This window comes from Leopardus geoffroyi, chromosome A3, assembly GCF_018350155.1.
Source record: "Leopardus geoffroyi isolate Oge1 chromosome A3, O.geoffroyi_Oge1_pat1.0, whole genome shotgun sequence".
Taxonomy (NCBI): domain Eukaryota; kingdom Metazoa; phylum Chordata; class Mammalia; order Carnivora; family Felidae; genus Leopardus; species Leopardus geoffroyi.
The window spans coordinates 9,571,458-9,598,233 of record NC_059336.1 but is presented as its reverse complement, the minus strand read 5'-3'; the positions used below and the strand labels follow the sequence as shown (position 1 = coordinate 9,598,233).

At 43.8% G+C, this 26,776-nt stretch overlaps 1 long non-coding RNA gene across 2 annotated transcripts in view; it reads left to right on the top strand.

Moving 5' to 3' along the window:
• The window catches only part of LOC123579995, a 297,127-nt gene that overhangs the window by 150,333 nt on the left and 120,018 nt on the right, over window positions 1–26,776 (top strand). For both annotated transcript variants that reach the window (XR_006703059.1, XR_006703058.1), the window contains one exon: window positions 2,232–2,381. This is a non-coding gene — a long non-coding RNA (uncharacterized LOC123579995). The remainder of the gene's footprint in view (window positions 1–2,231; window positions 2,382–26,776) is intronic.

The following is a 26,776-nucleotide window of genomic DNA, read 5'->3' as shown; positions in this document are numbered from 1 at the left end:
TTCCCTAGTCCAGGCCTAGGGGTGGGAACACCTCCTTCAACTTCCCTACACCAAGCTCCTTTGTAAACGTTGCCTTTACTAAGTTCTCTGTGAATTATCCCAATTGGAGAATGCCGTCTCATTTCTGATGGGCCCTTGACTGATACACTGAGACGGTTAGATTTTTACGAAAAGTTGCATAACAGTCCATACATTCTGAGTGTTGCTCTCTCATTAGCAAAATGGTTGGATTTGGCAACATCTATTTGGGCTACGCTGAAGACCATTTCTTTTGCATTTTGTTGGGTTTTTCTGGGGTTTTACTCTAGGTGATGGAAGTTGGCAGAGAAGTGACCTCTGTGTGAATGAGATATTGCAGAATGTTTTGCTATCCCACTCACCTGCATCTTATTTTGAAGGAAGTTCAGGTCTGAATCCATTGAAATAAGAGTAAGCACAAATCCTCAGATAAGATGGTTCTTAAAGGTTCTGTGTACCTGCCTCCAGCAAAACAAAATTTTCCCTTGAATTCCACTTTCTGCAGATTATTTTGGGAGCCTCTAGAAATGGAGAGTGTGCTTGGCGTTGATCCGGGACGCTTCCATTTTGCATATTGACGTGCATTTTTAACAAGAAAAAGGCCAGTATGGGGACAGCGCCGCCTGTTGGTGTGGCGGCTGACATTTATGGAAGCCTTCTCCATGCACTACAGTTTAAGATCATTTGGCAAAATAATTGTCACGATTGATGTTTATTTTCTTTTTGGACCTAGAGTTCACCCTCGTGGCTCTGGGGCTAGGTAACTTTCAGAAGCTTAAATTTCCCTTTGATGAAAATTCGTTTCTTAAGTTCTGGGTGGATGACAAATTTTGATTAAAATCACAAACTCTTCTACAATGTGTTGGCAAAAGCTGGTGAACCCAGCTGCTATCGACATATTCTTTGAGCAGCATCTTTCGTCAAGTGACATTAGAATGGCAGAAAACGAATGGTTGGAATTTTTTGAGCATACCCTTCTTCCTTGGAAACCACATCCTTTCTGAGGCTGTTGCTGGGGCCCTGGGTGAAATGTGGGCATTTAAACATTGTCATTAGAATAGTAGCAGCCAGGTAGCTTGACCTAATAATTTTTTGTCCACCGACTGTCTGATCATACTTTTGCAAAAAGAGAAGAGAAAAAACTTTTGCTTATGAGAAAAGAGAGATGTGCTTGGGGACCATGCACGACACTTAGATCACAAGAAAGGAGGGATCGGAACTGCAACGAAGTGAAACTCTTCTGCCCAGCAAAGGAAACCGTCAACAAAACGAAGAGACAATCCACTAAACGGGAGAAGATATTTGCAAATGATGTACTCAATCAGAGGTTAATTTCCAAAATATATAAAGAACTTATACAACTCAACTTATACAAACTCAAAAAAACACGTAATCCAATTAAAAAGTGGGCAGAGAACACGGATAGACCTTTTTCTGAAGAAGACATCCAGATGGCCAACACACACATGAAGAAGATGCTCAACATTGCTCATTGGAGAAATGCAAATCAAAACAACAAGCCTCCCACCTGTCAGAATGGCTAAAATGAAAACCACAAGAAACAATGAGTGTTGGCGAGGACGTGGAAAAAAAAAGGAACCCTCGTGCACTGTTGGTGGGAATGCAAGCGGGGGTAGCCACTGGGGAAGACGGTATAGAGGTTCCTCAAAAAGTTAAAAATGGAATTATCATATGATTCCATAATTCCATTCCTGGGTATTTACCCAAAGAAAATGAAAGTACTAATTCCAAAAGATACATGTACCTCTATGTTTATAGCAGCATTATTTAGAATAGATATGGAAGCAACAAAAACGTTCATCAATAAATGAATGGATAAAGATGTGGTGTATTTATACAATGGAATATTACTCAGCCATAAAAAAGAATGGAACATTATCTGTATTAAATATCCACCGTGTTTTCTATCCCAACACTGCTGGTTATGAGTTTCTGTGCTATCATTCTTTTTCCGCATTCTCACACTGTGAGTTGTAGACAGCGCTGACCCCGCTTCTGTTTCCGCTTCTGTTTCTGGGCACGTGTCTAGGCTGAGCAAATTAGCACAGCAACAGGTTCAGGTGGTCATCTGACCCAAAGTATTACATTAATATTCAGTCTTACACTTGGCAGGAACCAGAGGAAGACAAGTCCTCATCTGCTATACTTGTGCTTAATAGAATTTCTAGGTAATGCAATCCTGTAATTTCTAGGGGCTACCACACAGAGAAAACTCATCAAAACATGAAGCCAAACACAATGGAAATGAGAGCTTAGAGACCTATAGCGATGCAACCTGTGGGACGGCCTTTGGCTCCTGGATCCAGCTATTTCTGAAGCTACATTTACTCTTCTATGCCCAGGTATGTAAACCTATCCGTTCTCCTCTTTTATCTAAACCAATATGATCGAATTTCACTCGTTCTGTCTGCAAAGACCCATATGTTTAATTATGACTATACCAGTTGTTGTGGATTGAATTGTGTCCCCAAAAAGGATATGTTGAAATCCTAACACCTAGAATCTCTAAAATATGACCTCTATTTGAGCATAACGTTGTTCCATATATAATTAGTTAGGATGTGGTCATACTGGAGTAGGGTGAATCTTTAATCCCATATGATTGACATCCTTGTAAAAAGGCAAAGAGATACTCAGGGAGAAGATCATGTGAAAATAGCAGCAGAGTCTGAAGTTGTCCCTGTGTGTGTGTGTGCACGTGTGTGTGTGTAGTTTCTACATCAGATATAGCTTTCTATGAGGCTGATAAATATAAGTACTTGGAAGTGGTTTATGGATCAATGAAATATTAATGGACCTGGAGGTGCTTTAAATGTATTTATAAAGCTAGGTTATCTATGGGGCAAATACCATTGTAGCGAATGCAATTGTAATGAATATCTTTGATAAATTTGAGTTTTAAGGCCCAATACATGTCCTACTTATTTCAGACAATATGTGCTCTATGATCACAATTCCTTGAATGCAATTTTGAAATCCAAAACAACCACATGAACTAGCCTGATCTGTATCTATCTCTATCTCTATCTCTATCTCTATCTCTATCTCTATCTCTATCTCTATCTCTATCTCTATCTCTATCTCTATCTCTATCTCTATCTCTCTATCTCTATCTCTATGTCTATTTCTATATCTATACACATATATACATATATAATATCTGTATATTTTTATAATGTCCCAGTCCCATCTGGGAGTGTTAACTTAATAAATCTCCACCAAATCACCTGAGATCCAGTAATACCTGAATTTGAGATATATTGGCCCTAAGGTGTTCCAGAGAGAGGATTATAGACCTGGACAACCCTACATGACCGTTTCTTCAGAATACGTAAGAAAAGCGTTTTGAGTTGTAATTGATAATGTTAGAAATTTCGTGGAAACGTTTAAGAGACTGCAGATAGAGAACTTACACAAATGCTAATAATATTTACATTTTCCTGTAAATGTAATTTTACAAAACATTTATCTCAAGGTTTTGTATTTTATCATCCGTTTTGTTTGTGGATGGGGAGGGGATGTCTATCTCCTATGAGGTCTGTGAGGTCAGGGACCAGGATGCTTATTTGCACTCCTGTATCCCCAATATATAACTGAGCCTGATAATTAGTGCATGCTTAATAAATATATGCAGGATGCAATATTAAGTCCATGGAGGAGGCTGGGGATCAGATTTTGGGTGACCCACGCAATTTCTGGGGTTGGTGGACTAGAACTCACGTCTTTCATGTGTCTTCTCACCCTACCATCACTGTCTTGCTAAGATGAAAAGAAATTCGCAGCCCTTTCTAAAGCAATCAAAGGGATTAGACCATAAAGAAGAAAGAGGAATGCCAGGGGCCTTTGTTTCAGTTGGACAAAGCTAACCAGTCTGTGTAAATAGCCAAGAGCCTTGTTTCCAGATAAAAGGAGCCTCTGGTTGGTTCTAATCGGAGAGCATCCTTGGCGGTGAGAGATTGTAAAAGCAAAATATTCACTTTGAAAAATGAAACCCATTAAATTTGAGGCATTGTAATTTCCTATTGTGAGATTGTGGTACCAGCGATTAAATTCTATTGTGCGTCTACAGTCCTTGTTACCGACGATGTGTCGTGTTATTAACGGAGATTCTAAGAATATCAGCTCTCCATAGCTAAAGTGCTATTTTGCTTCTCATGTGAAATCATTTGCATACTTCTAAGAAGTCATCCTTGAGTTGTCTCTTTGCCTTATTCCCTCTATCCTACTTAGAAGTCAGTCCAGGGCCCCTGGGTGGTTCTGTCAGTTGAGCGTCCGATTTGGGTTCAGGTCATGATCTCACGGTTCGTGAGTTGGAGCCCCACGTTAGGCTCTGTGCTAACAGCTCAGAGCCTGGAGCTGCTTTGGATTCTGTGTCTCCCTCTTTCTGTGCCCCTCCCTTGCTCATGCACACATACTCTCTCTCTCTAATATAAGTAAATATTTAAAAAATTAAAAAAAAAAATTAGAAGCCGTTCCTGCAGACTACCCCTCCAGATAGATTTTGTGTACAATCATTTCTCTGCCCACGTGGTCTTACCTGGACAACTCGAGCAGCTTCTGAGCCAGTCTGTATGCTATCCATTCTTGACTCAACAGGCCAACTGCTCTCAACAGCCACAGGAAATAAGCATGGTGGTTAATTTCATTCTACTGGCAAGGAAACTGAGGCACAGGGTTTTATGTCAATTGCACGTGACCATATAGTCAGGAGTGCTGGAGATAGAACGTGATCCCAGAAGTGTTAGAGACTGTCTTCTTACCTCTAGCTTCAGATCACGCTATAGCATCTTACACACAAGAGAAGTGGATAGCAGCAGAAGGGCCACAGGAAGTCTATAAAATTACTGCCTTATATACTGCCAGTGTCAAGGTTATGAAAGTCAGAGCGACTTTCCAGACCGAGGAGGATAGAAGCATAAGAACCAAAAGCAACGGGTGATTCTGAACTTGATCCTTTTACTACAAGAGGCATTGTTAGGACAGTTGGGGACACATGAATGGGGTCTGAGAATTAGGTGGTAGGAATATATCATGTTAGTTTCCTGATTTTGATGGTCGATTGTGGTCATGTCAGAGAATGTCCTTGTAGGGGATATACACTGAAGGGTTTAGGGCAGTAGGTCAGCAATTTCCTCTTAGAGATCAGGGGGAAATGATTCTTTTTTATTACTTGCAACTTCTCTGCACTTTTTTTTTATAATTCTTTGTAAAAAATTTTTTTTAATGTTTATTTTTATTTTTAAGATGGAGAGAAACAGAGTATGAGTGGGGGAGGAGCAGAGAGAGAGACACAGAATCTGAAGCAGGCTGCAGGCTCTGAGCTGTCAGCACAGAGCTCAATGTGGGGCTCGAACCCATGAACCATGAGATCATGACCTGAGCCAAAGTTGGCTTAACCAACTAAGCCACCCAGGCGCCCCATCTTCTCTGCACTTTTGAGATGGCCTCAAAATAAAAAATATATATATACTCAGACAACACTTATTGAATAATTATCTTAATTACAATTCTTAGCTCTGAATTTCAAAATAGATATTTAGTAAGGCCATAGTCTTAAAAGCTAGGCATTGACAGGAAATCACTGTTACTCTTGATATTTCCCAAACTGGGCTTTTACCTCTCGGGAGCTGAGGCTTGGTGGGCAGACCACAAGGTGCAACTCTGAGTGGCAAAGGTGAGGCTAGGAATTCAGAGGAATTTCTGATCCCATAGGATGGAAAAAGCCCTTGGGGGCCAGAAGGAGGAACCCGGAAATGTGACAGGAAGAGAGGAAGGCAGGAATTCTGAGAGGAACATCTTGGTTCTGGGTCTGAGGCTGTCTAGAACTTTGGGTCTAGACAACTCTTTAGTTCAAAGTTTGGAGAAATCATAAGCCCTTCAGGGCAGCACTGTATTGGGCACAAGGGTACCTCTGACTTGGCTTATGGCAGGAGAATACCATTGGGCAGCCTGGGAAACCCCAGCATGGGTGGGCGGGGGGGACAATCAGCTACAGTACCGAAGGGGATGTGGAAGAGTTGTATGGACCATTTGGCCTGGAAGAAGACTGGGTTTGGGAAAAGGAAGTTTAGGGGGCTAGGACTTTATGCCCAGAGGCAGTGGTGAGATTCGTGGTCTTTAACACCGGGTGCCAACACAGAACCCTTGAAAAGAGTACATGGGTTCAGCTCCATTTTGGTAGACACCAGCCCAGAGGGCCCACTGAGCAGGGGGCCACACTATGTGACAGCAGTTGTAGTAAGGATGGCGAGTGTGATGCCTGAAGACCATAAACACAAGGAGCCAATGTGGAAGGGGGTCTGGTGGGCCAGACACACCTTCCCAGAGCTATGAGGACATAACCTTTCCATGGTACCCTAATGCGTTTTGGAGAGCGGGCGAGAACCCCGAAACGAGAGAGAACTTTGAGAGGTCGGAAGATAACTCAAAAGAAAATGGAACAAAAAGAGGCATGATGCCCTTGAGTGATAAATGAAGGGATTTCTGCTGTCAGTAGTAATGAAATTTAAGAACAGAAGCATTATATGTTAGGCAAAATGATTTATATACTCGGCTTCACCGCCACTTTTTTACACACTTCAGTCATTGTAGTAAATGTCAACTTTGTAGAAATGATGCAGGTGATAAAAGTAATTAGGAAGATGAGGGTGAGGCCAAGAGCATCCTTTGACAACATGTTCAGAGGAGGCTGTGCCAGGAGAGCTGAGTCTTGGTTGAAGAGGAGGAGCCATGATGGAAAAATTGGGAGGTAGGTGGGCCGGGAAGAAGGAACAGCCTAGGCAAAGGCCTTGACCTGTGATTATGCTTGACATGTTTTAGGTCATGAAAGGGGGCCTGTGGGGCTGGAGCTTAGAAGGTCAGGGCAGGAGAGGCTGAAGATGAGTGAGGAGGGAGAGGTGGGCAGGGACTAGACCATGTAGGGCCTGGCAGGCCACAGGAAGGAGGTCTGGATTTTATTGTAAGTGCAGTGGGCACCACTGAGAGAGTTTCAAGGATGAGTCCATGGATTTAGTTTGTGTATAAAGTGATCATTATGGTGGCACCTGGGTGGCTCAGTCAGTTAAGCAGATGACTCTTGATTTCAGCTCAGATCATGATCTCATGGTTCGTTGGTTCGAGCCCCACATCAGGCTCTGCACTGACAGCACAGAACCTGCTTGGGATTCTCTCTCTCCTTCTCTCTCTCTGCCCCTCCCTAACTCATGCTCCCTCTCTCTCAAAGTAAAAAAAAAAAATAAATAAAGTTATCACTATGGCCTGTTGGATGGAAAATGGAACCTGGGAGAACAGGAAAGAGGCTATGGCCATGAATAAGCAGAGATGGCATGAAGTGAGTGGTTTCTGGATATAATTTGGAGGTACAGTTGCCACATGGATTGGCTGTGGGAAAGAAAAAAATTGGTAATTCCCAAGGCTTTGGATTGAATAAGGCAGTCATTGGGGTAGTGAGGGTGAGGAAGTCATTGACTAAAGTAGGAAGTCTGGAGCAGAGGAATTTGGGGTGGGTTTGGGTTGCTATATTACTGCTAATGCTTGGCCACTTACTGACAACACTAAAGAACCTGGGTGTGTCCAACCACAATCTGCCCCTCTAACATCAAGATAATGACCATGAACATGGCATGTCTCATATAAAACCATTTCCAAGGCCGTGTGTTTCTAGTATAAGGTTTTTATTTAGTTACTAATTTATTAATGACTCTGTTGACCTTTACACTTGGACACCTTGCTATAATGAAAATAACTCCCAAATTTATCACGTGAGCCCTGAATTAAAGACCCACCAAAGGCTTTACATGATGAAAGGAGTCTCCATATTCTGTTCTCTTCAATATGAACAACCACACGAGTTTTTTTTGACACGTGTAACACTTGACATCAGTCGATAAAAAAATACAACAGAAATATTCCATGTTTAAAGCAGAGCTGAAAAAAAAAAAAAAGACTAAGAAAATTCCATATTGCATAAAAGAAAGAGATTGCCACCAAAGTGAAAGGAAATCAATGGGACGACTTTGGAGACCCATTTCAATCTGTTGTTGACATTGTTTTCTGGGAGTAATTTTCTCAAAATGTTAACAGTATTGAGTTTGCCTATTGATTCTATTATTTTTGACCTTGCATTAGTGTGGGCTAATCTTACATGCCATAAAATTTCCTTTCACAGCTAAAATTATTGTATGACTCTGGAGGAAACCTCCAATCAGGTCAGGCACCCCCCTCGGGATTTTGATGAGTGTATAAGCGGCAATAATGAGTTATGTTGACTTCAATACACTTTCATGTTGTTTACATTTTCTTAAATGGTTTAAACAGGGTCATCATATAAATGATCAACATATTGACTGAAATACTCAAGCCTGGATGAATGGAAGGCCACAGCCAGCCAACCAGATTGGCCAGCTTGAATTTGAGTCGATAGCGTAAATATATATTTGGCTACCGAATCGAAGCCAACTTCACATTCGTTATTCTGAAAACGTGGCTAAATAAAATAGCTACAAAGTATACCACTGGAAGATGCCCTTTCTAACTCCCCAGTAGCCCTCCTCCCCAGCTGTGCCCGTCCGAAAACCAAAGAATCCAAACTGAACGAATCCAGCAGAATTAAGGAGAAAAATATCTTCAGTGGTTTTCCTGGGGAAGGACTAGAGGTATCATCGGCTCTGAGCAGGGGAAATTCGGCAGTTGTATTTTCAAAGGGTTTATGAAATACAGTCACAACATGCCATTAACGTCCTATCTGTTCCCCACCCTCCCCAACCCGCCCATCTCCATGGGAGGTCAAACCACCTGTGGGCCACACTCCCCAGCCCACCCCTTGCCTTTGATGCTGCGTTTACTCAGTCTGCCTGCAAAGAAATTTCAGGATTTACTGGCACAATGCTAATGGGTTTGCCCACAAATACTTAGAAGAGTATCGCTAGAGGAGTTAATTTGCCTCTTAATGATTTAATTACATGCTACAGCTCTGGTGTTACAAGAATAACAATGTTCCTTACTTTCTGCCGCTACTGGGGATGCCGACTTTGGAAACTTTTGGAAAAGAATGACACTTGCTGTCCGTTAGAGAGAGGGGCCTGGAGTCACTGGGGGGGGGGGGCCGGGGGGGGGGAGGGGCATTTTCCCATGCCACAGAAGAATCTTTCTTACTCATCTGTGTTGGAGTGAGGGGTCCTTTCAGGATCAGGGACGATCATTATAGGATGTGCTGTGATTTTTATTCACAGTGTCTTGACTGTTTCCGTGAAGTAATACTAATCTTTGTTTTTATGTCAGTTCAGTAGGTTTTACCCGGTTTGCCCAACACAGAGATAGAAAGTGCATGAGCTGGGCTCCAACTGAGTCTTTTGCCCTAAAACCTAATTATTTGAGTCTACCTTTCTGTGGCTTAAAAGGCCTCACTGTGTGTATAGGGCAGGTTGAGTTCTTTGGAAGCTGAATTGGAGGTTTAAGATGTTTATTGGTATTGACGCCTGTAAAAAGAAGGGGAAGAAGCAGGACTGCGCAGAAGCAGAGGTCAAGCTGAAGTGCAGGCTCAGTGGAGCCTTGGCCAGCCCTGTGGGGAGCTCCGGGGCCAGGACTGTCCATCATGGTGTCCCACATTGGGCAGAAATGGCCAGACCTCCATGCCCCCACGTTACTTTGTCACTGTACCCGCTGCTCCAAGGGCATGACCTGGGGCCGGCGGGCATTTCCCGGCTGTGGCAGCCCCTGAATTCAAGAACAGACAGACGGCAGCGAGTCTTAACCCTGAAGGAGGGTGCGGGTGGTGCCTCTCTGTGTCTCCCACACACTGTTTGCGGATAGATCTATAGAGACACAGAAGAGGAAGGAGAAACACTGTAGGCTTCTGGACCAGGATGTCCGAATTCGTATCCCAAATGCATCTCTTCCCAACCAGGGCACTGTGGTGGGTTAGTTGAACCTGGAGATCAGTCCAATCTGCAAACCTGGCATACTGGTAGCACTTTATTTAACTTGTGATGAGGACCAGGGATAGTTTCTGTAAAGGATCTTTGGTCAATGGATGATATTTTTATGAGCCTCTGGAGGAAAAAAAAAAAATCCATGCTCTGGGCCATCCATCATTCTCTCAAATTCTGACCTGAATATACCTTCTCCTGGTTTTTAGCATTCTCTTTCTGCTCAAGACTCCCCGAAGCACCATGAGAACTCGTCTACCCACAGCTGGATTGCCTTCTCGGATTTTCGTTCTAAGGTCCCATCCCAGGGAGGCTGGGAACCAAAGAGGGGAGTCCTCTGAGCTTAGAGTCCTGTGAATGGTTGTACCGCTCACGGGACAGTCCCTGTCGGGAGCTCAATGCCAGGTCCCAGAACATGGGTTTCTCGTCTTTGTTCTGGGCCGTGAGGGAAGGCCAAGCACCAAGGCATCTGGGTAGTGCTTGGGGCCAGAGGTGACTGTGTGCCAGGCTTTCGTGGAGGCAGAAGGATACTCCTGAATATTTATTGAGTGCTTATTATGTGCCACCATCCAGCCATGCCTTTTGCGTGAGTTTCTCATGCAATCTTCACAACAATTTGAGGCGTTATCCCTGGTCATATTTTAGTGAGAAAACAGAGGCTTACAAAAGATTGAGGGAACTTCTCCAGTACCTACAGCTAGTGAGTGTTGTCACTCGAGTCGATCTCGGGCAGTCTGACACCAGTCTCAGAGTGAGAGGCAGATGGGGAATGTGGGGAGGGTTTAGCACATTCACTTCTGGCAATCTGTGAGGTCTTACAATTCCTGTGTCAGCCTCACTGCAGTGGGGCCCGGGTCTCTTCCGTTACGGAGAGAGAGTCTCATTTTTGTACTTATTCAATTACTCCTGGCTCTCATTTTATCTTTCCACAGATTAGATGCCTCCAAGCTTCTGTTGTGGGTGCCCGCACGTTTGACATCCATACGAGAAATTAAGTTTACAATGGTAGAATCTTACATGGAAAACTCACTGGCACTCTGTTAGCAATTCTTCCCTGTTCAGCGGACTTTTCCCTCTGATGACTATCAGTTTTTATATGTTCTCTGTCTTCATGCCTGATTTTGAGTGGAATAATTATCAGCTTTACTCAGATGATGTTTATCGGTTAAATTGCACCGCAATTTCACATGAAGTAATCACTGAGTGTAGAATTCTGCAGTCCGACTCTCTTAGATTAAAAATCCCAGCCCTGCGATCTATGAGCTGTGGTGACATGACCTTGGTCAATGTGTTGAGCTTTACTTCTCGAACTTTCTATCTGTAAAATGGGCACGATGTTACTTACGGAGCCGTCCGGTGGGACAGTAAGCATCGGAACACAGAAAGCGCTCAACAAATTTTTATTACTGTTACCCCACGCGGTTCTCTATGAAGGATAAGCGAACAGATGTGAGGTTGTATTTTGGTTACACAGCAGGATGGCTTTTGTTATCATTTGTTGGATTTTTTTTTTTTTTTTCTTCTTCAGGTCATGAGGAAAGGGCACGAGGAACAGTGGTGATTACTAACATACTCTCTGTTTCAACTCCCCAAAGGTTACTTTCAAAAGCCGCTGAGTTAAGGTCTTCAAGGGGGTTAGAGTGGGGATAACTGAAAAACTCCTGAAGAGGTCCAGGTGGACTTGGTTTCTCAGTGGAAACAAAGGGACTTCCTTCCTCAGTGAAAAAGAGTCACCAAGTGATAAACCAAGCGCCCTCTTTGAAAATTTCCCCGCATATTTGTCCCTAGGGGAGTGTGCCTCAGGGAGATTTATTGTTGGAAGCTTTTAGCCTCGAGCTTCATTTTAAAAGTCTGTATTTCCCTAGAAACAGAGGAGCTCCATTTACAAGTCACAGGTGCCCCCAAGCTCTGCTCCGGAGATCATCTCAAGTTTCATTCAACACCAGCCTCACACCTGGAGACGAATTATTTATTTCATCGCGCTGAGAATGGATTATCCTTCCGTTTCCCATTCCCTGCCATCTCGAGGCCAGAGACACAAGCCCTGAGAAATGAGAAGTGAGCGGGAGTAAAACCTGAGCGCTACAGATACGCAAAAATAGTGAAGGCAGGGACATCACCTGCCCCACCATTTGGTCCATGGTGCGCCTGTCGCGCCTGTGTCAGTTGGAGCTCCCCCCAGGGCCCACCCTGAGATGGGAACGTGAGCCAAGGATGGGAAGGCGTGTTGTCCAGGAAGCTCACTCCTGCCAGGGACCCTGGAGACCGAGTAGAAGAAGACAGAGTAACAGTTCTGAGTTATCCGTGCCATGGGCAAAGGAGCTGGGTGTTTGGACATGTTTCCATCAGTCACCGGTTGAGGGCTGAGGCCAGAGGCGTCCATTCTCTGGCACATCGGGCCTGCCAGGTTGTGGCGAGGGTGCACCTGGAAGTCAGAGAAAGCCCTGGCACACAGGGCATCAGGGCAGTGTGCCCGGACGTGGCGAGGGCTGAACAGCTATGGTGGGTATCAACGACAGTGGCTCAGAGTTCTATCAGTGGGTTGAGTCTTTGGCTTCTTTAAAAACAAATTTTTTTTAAATATTTATTTTTGAGAGTGCGCGAGAGAGACAGAGCGGGAACGGGGACGGGGTAGAGAGAGAGGGAGACACAGAATCTGAAGCAAGCTCCAAGCTGTCAGCACAGAGCCTGACGCGGGGCTCGAACTCACGAAACGTGAGATCATGACCTGAGCTGCAGTGGACGCTTCACCGACTGAGCCACCCGGGCGCCCCTGAGCCTTTGGCTTCTGGTCTGGTTTAAGTCTATGTAGGTCATGGGTTGGTGCTGAGATGATGTGGATGATTAAGGTCAAGTTCTGCCCTCATGATATTCACAAGTTAGTGGGGCAGGTAACAAATAGTTTTGAGCCAGTGGTTCTAGTATTATAGTATGATATATTTAGCAATATGTGTATCATTTGTGCCAGGCTGTACCCCAAGTACTCACTTAGGTTAATTTGTTTGATCCCCACAAATCCCCCACAAGGTGGGTGCTTTCATTGTCGAGTTTGGAGACGAGGAAACACATGTCAAGGTTTGTTAGCCAGGCTGCGGCAGAGCCAGGATTTGAACACAAGCTTTCTGGTTCCAGAGCCCTGTCCTTCTCTGCTACACTGTGTACATCAGGGTTCCTCAACTCCGTCAATATTGATTCTCTGAGCTGGATAATTCTGTGACATGTGCTGTTCTGGGCTTTGTAGGATGGTTAGCAATATCCCTGCTGAAAGCCAGAGGCACCTCCCCCTCCTCTATTCCCACCTCCTGAGTTGTGGCAACACAAAGGGCCTCCAGACATGGCTAGAGTTCCACGGAGGGGTGAATGGTCCCAGGAGAGAACCCCCACTGTCTATAATAAAGGAGTCATAGTTCCTGGGAGGTGGACGTAGAACGCAGGTGAAAATTCCTTTCTTCTCTATTGCTTAATCTTCCTTCCCCCAAAATAAGAAGAGAAGTAGTATTTTGGAGCCCATCCTATCTATAAATCAATAGCCAAGTACCTTTCAGGGCAGAGAAAATGGCAGGAGGAATGAAGTAATTGAAAAGTTAGATTTTTTTTTTGTGCCTCTGAGTTGTGGGATAGGCATTCTTGCGCCCTGTACTGTGTTTCATGCCCTTTGGGCAGACTGCTTCCAAGGTCATGGTGTTTAAATGTTGCCTCGCAGCTTGATTAGCTGAGCAATTTGGGAAAAGACCATCAGATGGGAATACACAGTGAGTTTGTATGGAGCTGTTTGTTGTCTTAGTTTCCGTTTCCTTGGGCTATTTTATTCATGGTGTTTTAGAGTTCTGTTTTGAACTCCCCCTCACCCAAGGGAATAAATCCCTCTTCTTTCTGTCACAAGCCTGGAGATTCCAAGCTTTATTTTGCAAGTCCTCCAAAGCCCATTTTATCCCTGTGGCTTCTTAGAGTCGGTCAAGTTTGAAAACTGATCCTTGAGATTTTGGGGTGTTTTGTGCGAGGACAATAGCCATCGTTGTGGCATTAACGTGTCCTTATCTGTCTCCTTTCTCTCTTCTGGCAAAAACACTTTTTAATTCAACTTCTTCCAAATTTGGCTTTATAGCTAAGCTATGTGATCAGAGAAGCTTCAGTTTAATGTTGAAAGCCTGTAGAATTCACCTTTTTCAATTGGTCATGAAAGTGTAATCCCATGGTACCGAAGCATTCTTTAAAACAAAGCATTTCCATGTGGCTTTGAATAACTTCTTGAGCGGTGCTTTGTTAACCTGCCTACAACTCTCTATGACCAATGCTTTTGTTGGTCCCTGCTTCTGGTCATGAAGTAAACAATCACCCTGATGACTTGAATTCTGTTCGTGTGCTATTTTTGAGAGTTGAAGTGCCCCCATGGTCCAGAGTGTAGGCTCTGGGGTCGGATAGAACTGGTTTTGAATCCAGTCTCCAGCACTGTTAGCTTTGTGAGATTGAGCAAGTGTGGAGACAGAAGAATGGCTGCCCCAAAGATGCTGGTGCTCTAATCTCAGAACCTTGTAAATACGTCCCTTACCTGGCAAAATGGACTTTGCGGGTATGATTAAGGATCGTGAGGTGGAATATGATCCTGGATTATCTGGGTGGGCCCAATATCATCACAAGAAGGGGGTCATGGAGAGAGAGAGACCGGAAGATGCTATGTTGTTGGCCTTGAGGACCGAAGAAGAGGCCACAAACTAAGGGGTACACACAGGGCCAGAAGGTGGGCGAGGTAAGAAACAGATTCTCTCCCAGAGCCTGAGTGGAGCCCTGCTGACATATTGATTGTGGCCTTGCGTGACCCATTTCAGACTCTTGGCTCCCAGAACTGTAAGAGAAATTTGTATTGTTTTAAGCCATTAAGTTTGTATTAATTTGTTACAGCAATAATAATAAACGAATGCAGCAAGCAACCTGATCTGTCTAAAGCATTGTTTGATCATGTGCAAAGTAGAATAATAAAGATATTGATCCCATTGGGCCGTTGTGAGGTATAAATGAGACATGTCCTTGGCACAGGGCCTGGAAGAGAGCACGTGCTTAAAGATACTGAATTAGCCTTGGCCTTTTGATTTTGCCATAGGGTAGCCTCTCCGTCACCCTGCCTACTGTTGAACTTCCAAAATAGCCACCTGTGAAGGTCAATTTTGTGTGCCAACTTCGCTAGGCTATGGTGCCCAGTTGTTGGGTCAAATACTAGTCCGGCTGTTGATGTGAATTCCTAGCACCTGTGTTTGTGGATGTGGTTAACATTTATAATCAGTTGACTTTAAGTAAAGCAGATTACCCTTTATCATGCTGGTGGGCCTCATCCAATCAGTCGAAGGCCTTAAAAGCCAAGACGGAAGTTTCTCAAGGGAGAAGTCATTCTGAATGTAGACTGCCACATAGAAACCCTACCTGAGTTTTTCTGCCTGCTGGCATGCCCTTAAGAGTCAGATTTCAGGCTACAACATCAATTCTTACCTGAATTGCCTGCAAGCCTGCTCTACAACTGGAATTGCCAGCCCCTACTCTCATGTGAGCAAATTTCTGAAAATAAAGTTCTCTCTTTGTTTATATCCCACTGGTTCTGTTTCTCTGAAGATCCCTGACCAAATGCACCACCCAAACCAAATGCAGCACACCAAAACGTTTAAGATTTTGAGAACAGAAGAGATGGGGGGACTGACAACTACAAAATATTAAACCTCCTCTCCAGTTTGCTAAGATCTTTGCATTTCCTCATTGACACTCACAGGGATTGCACCCCAGTTGGAATCTCTTATGACAAAATGTCACAGCCAAAGAATTGGGATGGTTCTGTAACATTCTCTGTAACGGGGTTTGACCTTGAACTTAGAGTTGATAGTCAACAGAGATGATTGCATTGCCAGATCAGTTTGTATCTGGATCCTTCTAGTTCTCTAAGCCCCTTTAAGTGACCCTACCCTTTCCTGGCCACCTAAGGCTCGACCCTAGGGCTCCCTAGTGGTTAAGCAGGGAAAGGGCTAACATCTACACAAGGGCATGTCTGTTCTGATTGGTTGGTGTTGGTGCTACGTACGTTGTTGATTATCTTGGTATTGTTTTTGCCTAAAAATCATAGTGAAAGAACAAAATACAGTGAAGAATTGTCCAATTGTTCACGTCGTAAATGTCTACAAATGTGAAATTTCACTGTATGTTATCAGTTTAAAGAAAAGATAGGTAAAAATCTTCATATTTTGGGGGCACCTGGGTGGCTCAGTCATTTAAATGTCCAACCCTTGATTGGGGCTCAGGCCATGAGCTCACGGTTTGTGAGTTCAAGCCTTGCGTTGGGCTCTGCACTGACAACACAGAGCCTGCTTGGGATTCTCTCTCTCCCCCTCTCTCTCTGCCCCTCCACTCTTGCTCTCTCTCTCTTACTCTCAAAATAAATAAACATTAAAAAATCTTTTGAAAAACTTCATATTTTCCTTTTCTTGGAGACCATTTTAAATCTTCTTTTTCAAGCCATCCTTTTTAAGGATTAATGTAGTGTGTCACTTTTTACCTTTTTCCTTAACAGATAGGAGACAAGAGTGACTATTTTCCAATTGGACAAATATGTAGATTTTCTCCTCTGAAGATAAGTCTCACAGCGTTGCTTGCTGATTCACATATAATTCTTCCGTGTAAATTTTTTTTGTTATTGGTCTTGGAAGAAAAAAACTAACTCGTTCATACTGTTGGACTATCTTCCCCCAATTTCATAGAGAAAGTAATTTGCCAAACACAAGGATTTGATCAATAAACAACTTGCAATCCCTATGAGGCCTTTAAAGGGCTTTGGATTGTCAAACACTGACTCAGGATTTGTTCTGGTAGTTGTTAAAAATTACATAAACATAAGTTGCTTTTTTTTTTTTTTAAACTTCAATCAACTGAAGGGTCAGTAGCAGGAGAAGATTTGGCCCTGTTATTGATTGGTTGTTATAGATGCTTCTTCCAAAGAAAGTTAATCAACAAGATGTTGACAATATCAGCAAAGTTTTGCATCTTTCTTGGAAACTGTTGCTTACAGAGTGTGGAGTTATTCTACACCACGCCTTCCTGCCAGGAAACAATAGAGGTGAGATTTTTTTTTTTTTCCACACCAAATTTTCTAGGAGCCTGTGGGCCATTCCTGTCCCTAAACTAAGGACTGCAGTGCAGTTAGGCAGGACTGCTAGGCCAGAAAAGGGAAGGTTCCTTAAAAGCCATTCCAAACTGAGCTTCCTGATGCTAAAGACCACGGCCATCGTATGAACCCAACTTCCCAGCGCCTAACAGTACTGGTATAGATTGCTCCATAAATATATGAGATTTCCATGCATGCCAAGGTCATGTTATAGAGAGATAAACAGAGAGGGATTTGATCTTTCATGTTAAAGTTGTATTACAAGACAAGGCTATTTATAGTAAAGAAAGAAGTTTTATAATGGGTATTCATTATTTAGTCCCAATAGATGCTGAGCGTGCGTAAGAAGAAAACACAACTTACTGAGAAAAAAAAAATTGTAAAATGTAACACAAGAGTTATTTTCAGGTGAATTTAATAAGAAATAAAAGAACATGAGCCACATTCCTAGATCTTGAACATATAACGCATCAAACTCATGAATACTGTCTTATACATGTAAATAATACTTAAATTACATAAATAGTGAAAATTAAAAGATGTTATATATTCATTCTTTATTTACTTTTTAACATTTATTTATTTTTGAGAGACAGAGTGTGGGCAGGGGAGGGGCAGAGAGAGGGGGGCACAGAATTCGAAGCAGGCTCCAGACTCTGAGCTGTCAGCACAGAGCCCGACGTGGGACTCGAACTCATGAACTGTGAGATGACCTGAGCAGAAATTGGACGCTTAACCAATTGAGCCACCCAGGCACCCCCTCATCATCCCTTTTTTAAAAGGTGAACTTTCAGGGTGAGGCGAGTCTCAGGAGCCCTTAAGCGCTAACATCAAAGGCAGAAGCCATGCAGGGGAGGAGGAAATTATGCAAACAGAGGAAGAGTGGAAGAGAAACTCACAGCCTGTTTCTCAAACCCATGTCTCCCAGAGACTAGGTGCAGAAGGACAGAAGGCAGCTGCAGTCCACAGGAGGCTTGAATTTTTGTTGCCTCATCAACATACTTCAAGTCAGTACGGAAGGGACAAAGTATGGACAGTATGCCATGATGAAGCTTGGCTTTCTGCATTTCGAGACACCATGGCTCCGCTCTCTAGTTAGAGATATCACTTACCAAAAGTGTGAAATATGGGGGCGCCTGGGTGGCTCAGTCAGTTAAGCATCTGACTCTTGATTTCAGCTCAGGTCATGATCTCATGGTTCCTGAGTTCGAGTCCTACATAAGGCTCTGTGCTGACAGCTCGGAGCCTGCTTGGGATGCTCTCTCTCTCTCTCTCTCTCTCTCTCTCTCTCTCTGTCTCTCTCTGACCCTCCCCCACTCGCACTCTCTCTCTTTCTCAAAAGAAGTTTAAAAAAAATTTAAGAAAAAGTGAAATATGGCTTAACATGAAATACATCCTTAAAAGTTAGTTCTAGAAGTACAGAATGATAAGCAAGCACTATTTGATATGATCTCCAGTATGTTTTGCATTCATTGACAAGGAAATGACAGTGTTCCAATTCATGCTCATAATTCTCGAAGATCCCTTCTCCTTTTATCTCTGATATGTTTTCTGGAAGTCGGTTCCTTGTCTTACTCCCTTCCTTATTTTTCCCAACATTCCATCCTCTGGTCTCTCTGCTGTTCTTTGGGTTTTCAGGGTCACTTTCGTATTTTCAAACATGCTAGTTAGTTACTTCACTAGGTGATCCTTCTATCCTTCCAAGTGCTGAGAGTGAGGCCTTCTTAAACTCTGTGCTGTATTCTGGGCCCTGGTTTGTGTTTTGGCAGACCCAGGAAGGATGAAGGAGAGCCATTTAATAGAACAAGCAAAGATGACGTGACTTTTTATAGTGAAATGGAAAGATGAGTATTTTAACCCAATGGGTCCCTATTTCTAGAGATAAAATATTAACATTTTCTATTAAAAAAATAAAAACAACTTTAATTCGTTCTCTGTATGGGCAAGGACAATCTAAACCTTAAAAAATTATTGACATCACAAAGAATCCATTAACGATTTAAATAATATGTCTATATTTTATTTTTTAAATATTTTATTTATTCATTCATTCATAGCAGGAGCAGGGGAGGGGCAGAGAGAGAGGAGAGAGAGAGAATCCCAAGCAGGCTCTGTGCTGTCAGCGCAGAGATTCATGTGGGGCCCAATCCCACGAACCCTGAGATCATGACCTGACCAGAAAGCAAGAGTCACTTAACTGACTGAGCCACCCAGGCCCCCCTGCAAAATTTCTATACTTTAGAAAGTAACATAAAGCCTACTAAAAGGCACACTATAAGCATGGGTATATATGTGCCACATATATGGCTCAAAAGGTGTAAATATATTTACTGTTGAAGAATTCATGAAAACCAATTTTTAGGGACTAAGGTCTAGGGAGAAAAGTGAGCAAAAGACCAAATATTCCATTTATATAAGAGGAAATACAAAAGGCTAATAAACATTTCATAGTGTTCAACCATAATAAGAAAACTTCATATTAAAACAGAAATGGGAACCCTCTTGCACTGTTGATGGGAGTGTAAACTGGTGCAGCCACTCCGGAAAACAGTGTGGAGGCTCCTCAAAAAATTAAAAATAGAAGTACCCGATGACCCAGCAATAGCACTACTAGGAATTTATCCAAAGGATACAGGAGGGCTGATGCATAGGGGCACATGCACCCCAATGTTTATAGCAGTGCTATCGACAATAGCCAAATTATGGAAAGAGTTCATCAACTGACGAATGGATAGAGAAGATGTGGTTTAGATATACAATGGAATACTACCTGGTAATGAGAAAGAATGAAATCACGCCATTTGCGGCAACGTGGATGGAACTGGAAGGTATTATGCTGAGTGAAATCAGTCAGCCAGAGAAGGACAGATATCATTTGTTCTCACTCCTATGTGGATCTTGAGAAACTTAACAGAAGACCATGGGGGAGGGAAAGGGGGGGGAAATAGTTACAAACAGAGAGGGAGGGAGGCAAACCATCAGAGACTCTTAAATACAGGGGACAAACTGCGGGTGGATGGGGGAGTGGGGAGTGGGGGAGAGGGGTAAGTGGGTGATGGGCATTGAGGAGGGCACTTGTTGGGATGGGCGCTGGGTGTTGTATGTAAGTAATGAACCACGGGAATCTACCCCAAAAACCAAGAGCACACTTTACACGCTGTATGTTAGCTAATTTGACAATAAGTTATATTTAAAAAATAAATAAAACATGATCTCTTTCCTCCTAATTATAAACAAGTATAAATTGAAAAAAATACCCAGTGTTGGGGAAGGTGTGGTGAATCTGTCCCAGGGAAGTCAGTTACGAGCACTTTCTGTTTCTTACCATTTCCCTGATCTCTCTCCTGGTTCAGCTCCTGTGGGGATGAGTTTTCTGATCTTAATTTGTAGGACCTTCATGTTAAATTTAACTTTTGTGTCTCTCCCCCCCCCCCTTTTTTTTGCCACTGTGCCTTGGTTGAAGCCACTAGGTTCTGCATTGACCGTCCTCTCTAACTCGACTCTCAAAAGGAAGTTCCTGGTTCTTTATGCACTGGTCTCCTTCTTCCCTGGGGTTCTGCCCTACTGAGGGAGCTGCAGTAGAAGGTGACCAATTCATTCCAGTGTGCTCAGACTTTCCCAGTTTTAGTATTTAAAGTCCCTGTGAAAGATCCTCCATGCTGGGAAAAATGGGAGAACTGGTCACCCTCTTGCCATGTGCCATTAAGCAAAACTCCTATCTCACCATTTCCCCCAGGGTGTTAGTTTTCTATGGTTATTGTTACAAAGTAGTATAAGCTGGGTGACTTAAACCAACAGAAATGAATTCTATTACCCCTCTGGAGACTGTGAGTGTGAAATGAAGGTGTTAGCCAGGCCAGGCTCCCTCAGATGACGCCAGGAGAGAATACTTCCTTGCCTCTTCTAGCTTCTGATGATCCTTGGTGCTCCCTGGCTTGGCAGGTACATCAGCCCAACTTTTGCCTCTGTTACCACATGGCCCTCTTCTCCCCATGTGTCTTTACATAGTTTTCCCTTTGTATGGTGCCCAAATTTGCCTTTTTTATAAGGATACCAGTTGTACTGGAGTAGTGCCCACTCTTGATGACCTCATCTTAACTTGGTTAAATCTGCAAAGACCTTATTGCCAAGTAAGGTCAAGTTCTGAGGTACTGAGGTTTGAGGCTTCCACATATCTTTTGGGGGAGACACAATTTAACCCATAAGACTCAGTCTTGCACTCATTGGCTCTTGGGCAACAAACTCTTTAGTGTAAATCATGGAAGATTGTAAGTGCCAGGGTCGAGTCATTTGTACTTCATCCAGTAGGCATCAGTGAGTCATCGATGGCTTCTGAACAAAGGAGTGACATGCTGTAAGTGTCATTTTAATAACATTAATGTGGAAATAGTATATATGATGGATTGGCTCGTGATGGGAGCTGGTTATTAGGACCATGAGAAATCCCCTGGGCTTGTGCCCAGCTACATCACCACCTCCTGCTGAGATCGGCCTTTTGTTCAAGAGACATCGCATACCTTTTCATACTTTCTCAGAAAAGGTATATAAGATCTCTGCAGACATCCTCTCCAGTGCTCAAAGGCAGATCCTTGTTAAATTGTGGCCAAGTTACCCTGATCTGCCTACTCTCTTGTGAAAGACTCTCCTATGAAATAATAGGGAATAATTTCATCTCTTATCAATTTCTTCATGCTCAACCCACATGCTTAAGTCTTTCTTTCTGTCTTGGGTCTTGGCGTGTCAATATTCCCTTCCCTCCCCACAGCCCATTCCCAGGTGTATATCCAACCACACTGCAGCCTAGACCATGTCTGATTACAAGCTTGGACATACTTTCTACTTGCTTGCTTGCAATTTGGGAATAATTTACATTCTCCTCCTTAATTAGACTCTTCCGACTTTAGTCTTGGAACCTTTCTTTGATCTCCTGATTAAAATTCCTATTAATGATCCAGGGGTGGGGCGCCTGGGTGGCTCCGTCGGTGGAGCGTCCGACTTCAGCTCAGATCATGATCTCGCAGTTGACGAGTTCGAGCCCCGCGTCGGGCTCTGTGCTGATGGCTCAGAGTCTGGAGCCTGCTTTGGATTCTGGGTCTCCCTCTCTCTCTCTGCCTCTCCCCTGCTCATGCTCTGTCTCTCTCTGTCTCAAAAATAAAGATAAACATTAAAAAAACCAAAACGATCCAGAGGTGGTGGTGGTAGTTAGCACCCACTTGCCATGGTCTTTGGCCCGTGTATTACTTTAGCCTTTCTGCCTTTTGCCAACACGACTTGAGTTTTAGGCTGTGTGCAAGAGGTTCGTCCTCTGGATCCCCCAGAAAGTCAGGAAGCTCTTGGAGTCATGACATCACTGAAATCTCTCATACCTACAATTACATAATCTTGACCAATTCACACCCCTTTCTTAGATAATCTGTTTATATGCGTGGCTTAGAGGATTTATCCCTCAAAGCCTGACTCCTTACCACACCTGGTTGGACAAGGAGTGAGCACCCAAACAAGATAATCAGATCAGGTAGTTTTTTCTTCCCAAATTCAGAATGACACAGAGACTGGATTAGTTAACTGGTGCAGAACCCAAACTGGAACCCAACTCTTACTAAGTCGGGGTCATACACTCTGGGATATCCTTGAAGATCTACCTGGAAGGGTGTTGAACATAGGGGTCTGTCTTCAGAGAAGGAAGAATCTACCCACTCATTTGACAAATACTGATTGAGCACAAGTATTGATTCATCAAGTCCAACCTCTGAGGATTCTAGGCTTTGAGGATGCGGGAGTGACATGGCCTCACCTCCTGGCATTTGCTGTATAGAAGTGGGAGAGAGACAGTACATAACACTGCTTGAAATTATGTTGTAGAGTTAAGAGCTATGAAGAAAGGGTAACAATAGGGACACAGGGAATAATTGGAGGGAGTCTTGCTATTGTAGATAGATTAGCCAAGGAAGGCCTCTCTGAAAGGTCCCACCTGAGCAGGAACTTGAATGAAGTGAAGGAACAAGCCACATGGACGTCTGGGAGAAAGGACACTGTAGGCAGAGGAACGAGTGCAAGAGCTATGAGGCATGAGGTTTTCAAGGACTCTCTCTTGCTGCTGTGCGGAAGACAAATGTGTTGGGGGGAGGGATGAAGAACAAGGAGAGGAGGAGGGAAAGAGATCGACCACCTGTGTATCTTGGAAATCCTCCCTGTGCTTTCTTTGGTCTAGAAATTTTTCTGCCTACTTCAGACCTATACTTTTTTTTTACTTGGTCAAAGTGGGTTGGATTTCTGTTCCTTGCAATCAAATTTTCTCCCTGATTAAGACCGAGCTCCTAAGAGCCTGAAATATGGTGGAAGTAATACAGAAGGAGAAAAAGAAATGGCCATAAAACATACCATGGTAATACATTTACAGGACCTCATCATGTATTATTTTTAACCGTAGGTGATGAAAATATAATTCAGTTTGTGGAAAGATCATTCGACAACCGTAGTTCTCAACTGAGGATGATTCTGCCCTCCAGGGACCATTTGGCAATGTCTGGAGACATTTCTGATTCTGTGGAAGGTAGTGCTACTAGCATCTAATGGGTAGAGGTCATGGATGATGCTGAACATCTTACAATGAACAGAGACAACCCGCCCCCCCCACCCCCCACCCAACACACACAGCAAAGAATTTCCCAGTCCCAAATTTCAACAGTGCTGCAGTTGAGAAGTTGCAAACACAATGTGCTCAGTCATAAGCATGATTATTTATGAGGCAGGCTTCCTCAACCTTTTAAGATACCTCCGCTAGACTGAAGGAAGGAGAAAGGATAATGCAGATTATGCTTACCAATTTAGTATGGCTTTCTCAGGTGAATCAGCTCATGTGGCCCCTCCTTCGATTCATGTACCTGTCTTGCAGCAGTCATCTGCTCTGGAAGAGGCTTGTTTTTCCACATAGAGGAGGAGGACTTGCCCCAAAGCAGACACTGCATTGGGAGAATGGACTTCTTGCAAATGCACCGTTTTCTGGTTCTTAACTCTTGGTCGTGCTGTAGTTTTGCAGAAGAGCATCACATATTGTCAAATTACCATCAGTTTTTTTTTTTTTGAGAGAGAGAGACAGAGAGAGAGAGAGAGAGAGAGAAGGGAAGAGAGAGGCAGAGACAGAGGATCTGAAGTGGGTTCTGTGCTACAGCAGAGTCCTACATGGGGCTCGAATCCACAAACGATGAGATCATAACCTGAGCCGAAGTCGAACGCTTAACCGACTGAGTCTCCCAGGCGCTCCACCATCAATGGTTTTTATAGAAGATGTGTGCAGATACGACGGAATCAGATTGCTGCCTAATATTTATTGTTAATCTTCACAAATGAGTGGTGTAAAAACTCCTTCTAAGACTAAATAATAATTTTCTCTTTTTGCCACACTGAAGCCTGAGCGTCCTTGCAAATTCAATTCAGCAAATAAGTGTTTGTCAAACGGAATTACAAAGCAAACCATTTTCATTCTTGATGAAGGAGGAAGAGAGAGAGAGAGACTGGTGGTTTTGGGCTAGGATGCACCATACAGATACTCCACAGGAGAAAGGGGAGAGGGTCACCATTCCAGGCACAGTTCTTGGAGCTCCTCTTTCCAGGACCTCCAGTTGATCTGTTCCATTGGGAGGAGATGGGTACAGATCCTCTTGGAGGGGGAGGGGGCCGTTTGGGGGATGGTAAATTTACCCAATCCTTTTTGCATGTTATTATCATTGTTTTCCTGTTTATCTCTGAATTGCCGTCATGAATTCAACAAATCTTTGTTGAGCACCTTCTACATCCCAGACACTCTCCTGGTACGTGGGCTACTAAACAGGCAAACCTTTCCCATCTCCTGGAGTCTGTGGTCTAACTGGGGAGACAGACAGTACACCCGACGCTTGACTCAAATGTCTGTAATTGAGAGGGTCACACGCTAAGAAGACAGGCAAGGGAGTGGTCATGGCTGTCAGATAGACTGGCCAGGGAGAGCTGCATGGGGAGGAGGCCTTTAAAAGACCTCCTGAGGAGCAAGCTCTGGGTTGTCTGAGAGAAGCCAATTGCAGAAGGACAGAACGGCACCTGTCACGCCTGGCAGGTTTTGAAAACCTGACGTGCCTGGAGGACGTGAAGGAAAGACAGGGAATGGGGGGAATCCAGCCATTCAGGTTCCGTAGGTCACGTGGGGACTGGGGCTTTTATGAACAAGTGACAGGGATGCCAACAGAAGAGTCCGATTAGAGGCGTAGGTCGCTTGATGTGAATTGTGTTGTAACGGGACGGTTCTGGCTGCTGTGAGGGTCACGTATTGTGGGGAACAGGCCAGCGAGCCATTCGCTGTCATAATTCAGGGGAGAGATATTGGTGGCTTCGACTAGCGACATAGGGATGGGCGTTTGCTGACAATATTTTTTTCCTCTGCATACTCTTGTTTTTCCCATTTCTAGCCAGAGTTACTAATTCATGATTACCGCTGGCGTTTCCTGCACTTTTGTGAGTTTCTTGAGCCCTGTCTGTCCCCCCGCCCTCCGTTTCATTATTGTCAAACAGCGTGGTTGCGATAGACTGCTGGTGTTCATCTTCGTATTGATTAATTTCTTTCTCACACGCACCACGTGCATCTCCGACATCTACAGCGGAATTTTCGTGTGATGAGTCATTTGCACACGACAGCTTTTCATTATAGAAGTCATCCTCAGAGTAGCAGGTGCTGGACTCAACTCAGGTAAAATGTTTGCCCAGTGCTTGCTGCTTAGAGCTCTCTCTTGACATGGCATTTGATGGGTTTTGCTTTGTTTTTTTTTTTTTTTTTTTTTGAATCAGACCACTGTTGAAATAATTACAAAGCTGTTTTCTCTTATTTATTTGCTGATCTACTGGGAATCGTGTTATTGTTTTACATGGGAAATGTAATTTCAGCAGCCACTCCTTTTAAATGAAATGATAATGCGCTACAGTGTGATTATATGACATGCCCATTATGGACTGAGGACCGTGGTCTCTTGAGCCCCGGGGGGTTCCAACTGGGTGGAGAGGAGAAACCTCACTCCTGCAAGCCCTGAATTGGCTACTTGGAAGTCCCTTGTTCATGGCAGAGTTTGCACAATCAAATACGTTCCTCGGTCGGTCAGCCAGCCGGTGAATCAGGCAGGTGTTTGAGAGCGGAGACCGGAGGGCACTTTGACAAGCCACACCCTCCCAGCCTGTGGAGCCAAGTCGGAGTCTACAGAGATGGCCAAAGCCAGCCCGTTGTCCTGCCGGCACGTGGTCCCAGCTTTGACAGATTTCCTTAAGCGAACTAGGGAATCTGGGTTATTCTGGACATTCTGAGTTTTAATTTCTTTTCACTCCTGAGCAATAAAATGGATCTTTGTACCAGATCAAATTCAAGCTCTCTGGTTTGCAACTCATGGTTTACAAGGACACTTGTGCACTTCCTGTATTACGCTGCCTTCATGTGCTCTCAGGGATGATGACCACGCGGGGCGCTGTAGAGTTGAGGCTTGCCGTAACTAATGGTGAGGAAGTTTACTTAGGTTTATTAAGGAACCTACCTGGTTTTGGATAGCTGGCCTCAGAGCAGACTGAGCATTGAATGCTGGTGAGAACAGACCCTTAAGCTCTTGGTTCTGTGCTATGCTGCCCACCAGGTTGTCGATGGTGTTAGCAGAATTTGAAC